Source organism: Balaenoptera borealis (genome assembly GCF_965194805.1).
Source record: "Balaenoptera borealis genome assembly, chromosome: 12".
Classification (NCBI taxonomy): Eukaryota; Metazoa; Chordata; class Mammalia; order Artiodactyla; family Balaenopteridae; genus Balaenoptera; species Balaenoptera borealis.
Window position 1 is genome coordinate 98514776 of NC_138869.1, and position 5817 is coordinate 98520592.

The 5817-nt window shown below is 43.4% G+C and overlaps 1 long non-coding RNA gene across 2 annotated transcripts in view; it reads right to left on the minus strand.

The window, feature by feature from the left end:
* LOC309607184 overlaps positions 1 to 5817 on the minus strand; it is a 218092-nt gene that overhangs the window by 65126 nt on the left and 147149 nt on the right. The gene's annotated exons all lie outside the window — the stretch shown is intronic.

Below are 5817 nucleotides of genomic sequence, written 5' to 3' on the forward strand. Positions count from 1 at the left end.
GATAAGTTTGGGATCTGAATGCTCCCGACTCAGCATCTGTTCATGCTGGTTTTCGTGCAGTGCCCAGGAGTGCCCGCAGCCAGCTGTCTCAGTATTTGCTGAGAATTTAGGGTGACAACTGATGGAATGACCTAGTGAGACTTCGGAGAACAAACAAGGATTTTATTGTCTTTATCTAGAAACGTGTGGCGTAGTCATGGACTGTGTTGGGGTCCAGAGTTACCGATGGCATCAGGACCCTTTTGGGCTGTGCGTCTGCCTTGTTCTGATCCATCCCACCGCTCCCACTAATTACGCTGGCCGTGTGGGTGGCCCAAAGCTTCTCTCGCAGGAGGACTTGCAAGAGAGGAGCAAGGCCTCCTGCCATCACGTCCGATGTCACCCTGTAGGATATTAAAACCGACTCAAGATTGTGTTGAAAAATGTTTTCCTTTCCAGTATGCTAATAAGAACAAGATCATATCAGTGGACGTGCATCGTGGCAGGATTTCTCCGCGGCCAAGTCTTTTAATGAGTTGTTCCGTAATGAGGGCCCATTTGCAAACAGTATCTGGGTGCTAGTCAAAGTTTAAAGACCTCTGTTTTCCCCCAACACACGCCCTCTTCCAAGCCATGGCTTTAATTCTTTTAAACAGTAACATTAATTGGCTGTTAAGTAAAACAGGAGAGAACATAATAGATTTATGATATTTTGAGAAGCTACAGCAGTTCTCAAGCATTCAGAGAAACAGCCTTGGCCTTTATGAGGTAATTATGATTTAGTGTTTTCTCTCGCCCTGTTGAGTCTGTGGGCTGCCTCTAAAATGGATCTGGGATGAATGTCAAAATCAGGATTTACAGTCAAACCTTTTCAACATAGAGAGAAGTTTACAGTTTTATTTTTTTTTTCTCCTAAGCAATACTGCCTCGTGCATTTCTGTGCTGTTAGGTTTTGTAGGATTTCCACTCCCCAGCCCCACCCCGCCTTTGAAATGGTGTCTATAAATTACTTCTCCCGATAATGCTGCTGTATCATCAAAAAGTGATTGTTTTTGCAAGCAATCACGAGAGAGCATGTCAATTTATTTTATTTTATTTTTTAAAATAAATTTATTTATTTATTTATATTTATTTTTGGCTGTGTTGGGTCTTTGTTTCTGTGCGAGGGCTTTCTCCAGTTGCCGCGAGCGGGGGCCACTCTTCATCGCGGTGCGCGGGCCTCTCACTATCGCCGCCTCTCTTGTTGCGGAGCACAGGCTCCAGACGTGCAGGCTCAGTAGTTGTGGCTCACGGGCTTAGTTGCTCCGCGGCATGCGGGATCTTCCCAGACCAGGGCTCGAACCCGTGTCACCTGCATTGGCAGGCAGATTCTCAACCACTGCGCCACCAGGGAAGCCCATCAATTTAAATTATCTCTTTTTTTTTCTTCTCACCCCTTTTCTCCCTCACCCTCTACAGGAGAACTGCTTTCATCTTAGTTTTTCCACCCTTTCAGAAATGAGCAGAAACCAACGAAGCTTGATGAACAAGAGCTCTTTCTCCTTCTTCCTATGTCTTTTTTTTTTCTAGTCTCTCTTTGACATGAGAACTGTGTTTAGCTGTTGCCTTCAGGGACAGCAGACCCTGGGGATCTTCGGGCTCCAAGGGTTTCATCCTTGTCTCCCCTTGAACATGAGGAAATCTGAGGCAGTTTCTTTCCCTCTGGGAGCCTCCCTTCTCTTAATTTATAAAACAAGGCAGGGGGTGATTTCTAAGGTGTCTTCCAACTCTTAAGTGTTACCATTACCTATATATGTCCCAATAGTAGTATATTAGGCCACTTCGGTGTGTGTCGTTGAAGAGTACATGTCACCCCAAATATGCCACTTTGGCATAAGAATTATTTTGAGCTAAAGGCATTTGAAATCCCTTCTCTGCCAAAACACAGAGCCTCTGCAGATAACTGAATTGTTATATTCCCTCCCTGGGAGCCACTCTTACCTCCTCTTCTCAGAGACCTTCTGGTCAGCACCACACCCAGACAGGCATTGTCATAAAACTATCATATCTCCCACCTATTCTCCTAAGGGGCTGCTTATTTCTCCTAAAAGTTATTTGTTTTCTCATAAGTGCCCTTTTCCCTTCTCCTTCCCCTATAAAAATGGCATATAAGCCCCAAATTCTAACCACCTCCTTTGAATCACATGTTTTCTGTGAACTCTCATGTATGTATGTGAATCAAAATCTGTCTTTTCCCTTGCTAATCTGTCTTTTGTCAAGTTAATTTGCAGGCCCCTAATCACAGAACCTAAAGGGTAGAGAAAAGGATTTTTTTTTCTCCCTTACATTTGTGTGTGTGTGTGTAGAAGTTACAGAGATGGGGATGGAGAGGATGATGCTAGGAGTAGTATTTTTCTTTAAACAAAAATTTTTAGGAGGAAGCTTTGTGAGAGAAGGCACATTCACCATGCTTCTTAGCTCTACCAGGAACCGCTCTACAGCACCCTTGTCAGTACAGCCCTCCCTTCCCTAGGTAAGGGTGTAAGCATGGCATGCACTAGGGGCTTTTGGGGATTTTGTTTTGTTTTGGTTTGGTTTGGTTTGGTTTTTTTCTGGGAGGGGGGAATGTAAGGAGGGGAGAGAAGGAACAGATGCCAATTCAAGGTCAGCAACTTTTCAATATGGGCTCGGACCACAGTTATTTAATTGTAAAGTTTTTTTTCCCTCCATTTTATTTTGTTTTCTATCTTATTGGATAATCCTTGGAGGTTGTTCCTGGCAAGTTGGGAGTAGGAAGTTGCACCTCTGGTCTATTGCCTGATGTCTTCATAGAAGAGACCATTCAGGGACTTAGACCAGAGTCTAGATATAGCCTCTGAACATTTGATTAGATTACATACTATATGAAATATAGTATGTATTATATATAGCACCATCGACTGTGTAATGCACCCAAGATGTCATCGTATAGTATATACAGCTTTAAAATATGACATATTTTATTGCAGCTACAATTTATTGAATATTAACTATGTGCCAGACATGCTATTAAGCCTTTTTCTTATGTTTTCTCATTTACTTTAGATGATGTAGTTTATATAAACGGTAATTCCAGATAACATTTGGTGTTGGTAATATCTTCCAAGCATTTCTCCTGTCTTCAAGATAAAGAAGTTAAGACACCCGGAAAAGGATCCAACAGTAAGGATGTCCTTGCAAATAGATGAGCATAATAAAATAGGACTTATTAGAGGAATTATTAACCCTTCCTCCTCCCCACCCCCAGCCCCCATCCACTCTAACCCCACACACACACACACACACACACACATTTAAAGGTCTAGTACAGAATAATTCAAGGGTCCCATTGTATTCTAAAATCTTCCCAGCTGGGATAATTGGCTTTGGAACCTCCCTTATCTCCATGACTCTCTCATACACCAGCATCTCTAACACATAGATAATTTATGAAAACAGAGTAGACACTTTTTAATAATTAAGTGATAGATAATAGGAGCTTTTAAAGTAAGCTGTAAGAGCTTGGAAAAGGAGGGGAGACTAAGATGGTTAGCCATCCACATATTTATTTGGAATGACTCAAAAAGGTTCTTCACCTTGTACACCATTATCCGCGCCTGGACTCCCCCCAGGTTTTTTTTTTTTTTCCCCCCCAGGTTTGCTCTGTTTGTTAGCCGAGGTCTTTTCCAGCAGGCGTTTGAAGCCGCAGTCATTCCAAGGGAGAACCAGACACCTGCCCCAATTTTCATCACCCGGCATCACCCACTCTATTCTCTCCAAATTACAGTGCAAACAATAACACAGGTAAAATTAGCCACGACACTAATTATATAGCGCAAATGTGTAAAGGATATAGAATGATAAATGGCAAACGCAGAACATGTTGTGTCATATCATGTAACCTCTCTGGCTGCCGAGCCCAGGAACAAAAAGAGAATTGTGCCCTGTTTGTTTAACATGCTCCATATCACAAATTGGAAATCCTTCCTAATTAAGATATTGTTAAATGTCCTTTGTTAGCAGATTTTAACAATGTTAATTAGGAGGTTAGACTGATCATTGCTCATCTAGCAAACGGTTAGGGTGATTTGCATTGTAGCTTTTGAGAAACTTCTGAGCAAAACAGAGGAGTTTCCTTTCTGCAGGGCGGGGAACTGTGGAGAGAAGGAGGGGACGGGATGGGGAGAAAGGGCGATGCTACTCCTAACACTTTTAGGCTACGGGCCAAGGCAAAGCGTGAGGAAATGTAGCTGTGGGCCTAACAGCTGTTAGAAAGCAGTGTTGGCCTTGACCTTGTGGAATAACAGTATTTGCAGATGTAAAGTCGATCCCCGCGATGGTTCTCGCCTTGATAATTCAGGAGACTGTGGTCAGAGAAAGCAGAGTCTTGAGGTGTCTTAATCATCGGTTGAGTAAGGGTGTGGATGGAGTTCAGGACGCGCTATCTCAAAATACAACACCTGGCACGTTAAATATTTTAAGCTAAAGGAGTTTGAGAAAACGGCAGTTGCAGGAAGGTCACACTGACCTTTCTGCTGATTTTCTTTCCTGAAACAGGTCATAAAGCCCTCCTGTGAGAGGTGCCCTCCCTAGACCAGGAGGAGAGGAACATCCTTATCTCCAAAGAAAAAGGGATGCCAAGAAGAATTGGGGTGAACAGGCCTGGCTAAGCGTCCCCCAGTTTACTACTCTGACCTCATACCTGTTGTCCTAGGTATTCTTCCACGTCTGTGCTCTTCATCAAACCTGGCATCGAAACACCCAGATCTCACGTTCTTCAGGTCTTCATTTCCTTATGAAGCTCCTGTGTCGTATAAACCTTATACTCAGTACGTGTGTATACATATCTCCGGTTCATCTGTCTTTGTTGATTTAAGGTTCACACCCAATCAGGCACCCTAAGAGGCTCCAGAAAAACTTTTTCCTCCTCTTCGGTGTCTTCTTAAGGAAACAAAAACAAGGCTGTGCCAGCCATATTTCAGACTTTTCTCAAATTAGAATTATTTTAGCACCAGATGCGTCTGTGCTCCTTCTTCTCTACCCCCACCTCCTGCCATTTTCATGCCCCCAACATACACACACGAGATAAAGAAGTCAGCACATTTGTTTTCTTTTCTTTTGAAGGGTAGCAGAATATGCCACCCCAAAATATGACTGCAGGAGTTCAGGGCATGCCACCCCTAAATATGCCACTTTGGCACATTGACTATTTCGAGATGTCGGCACTTGAAAAACAGCAAATTCTGGGAGAGGCTTTCTCTCAACTCCCCTTATTTGCCTAAAGACAGATCCTCCAAAAGGAACTCCATCACTTAAGTCCCCTCCCCTCCCCTCCCCTCCCCTCCCCTCCCTTCCCTTCCCTGGGAGTTTGATCAGCCAGGAAAAATTGACCCTTATCCCAGGAGGGAAGACTAGAAGTTGACACCACACCCAGACAAACTTTGTCACAAATGGTCATTCCTCTCACTTATTCTTCTAAGAACCCATTCATCTCTCCTAAACATCATTTACTCTCCCCTAGGAGACCTGCATCTGCCCTCCCCTTTCCCTATTAAGATGATATTTAAGCCTGAATTCTAAGCCACCCCTTTGAGTTACTCATTTTCCCCTGGTATCTCCCATGTATACATGAGGTACCCAAGTTAATAAATTTCTGTTTGTTTTTCTCTTGTTAATCTGTCTTTTATTACAGAGGCCCCAGCTAAGAGCTCAGAAGGGCAGAGGGAAAATTATTTTTTCTTTCCTTCCCCCCTTGCCCAATCCCCAGCCTGATACTGGAGGCGACTGGATTAAAAAGAAAGAAGGAAGGAAGGAAGGAAGGAAGGAAGGGAGGGAGGGAGG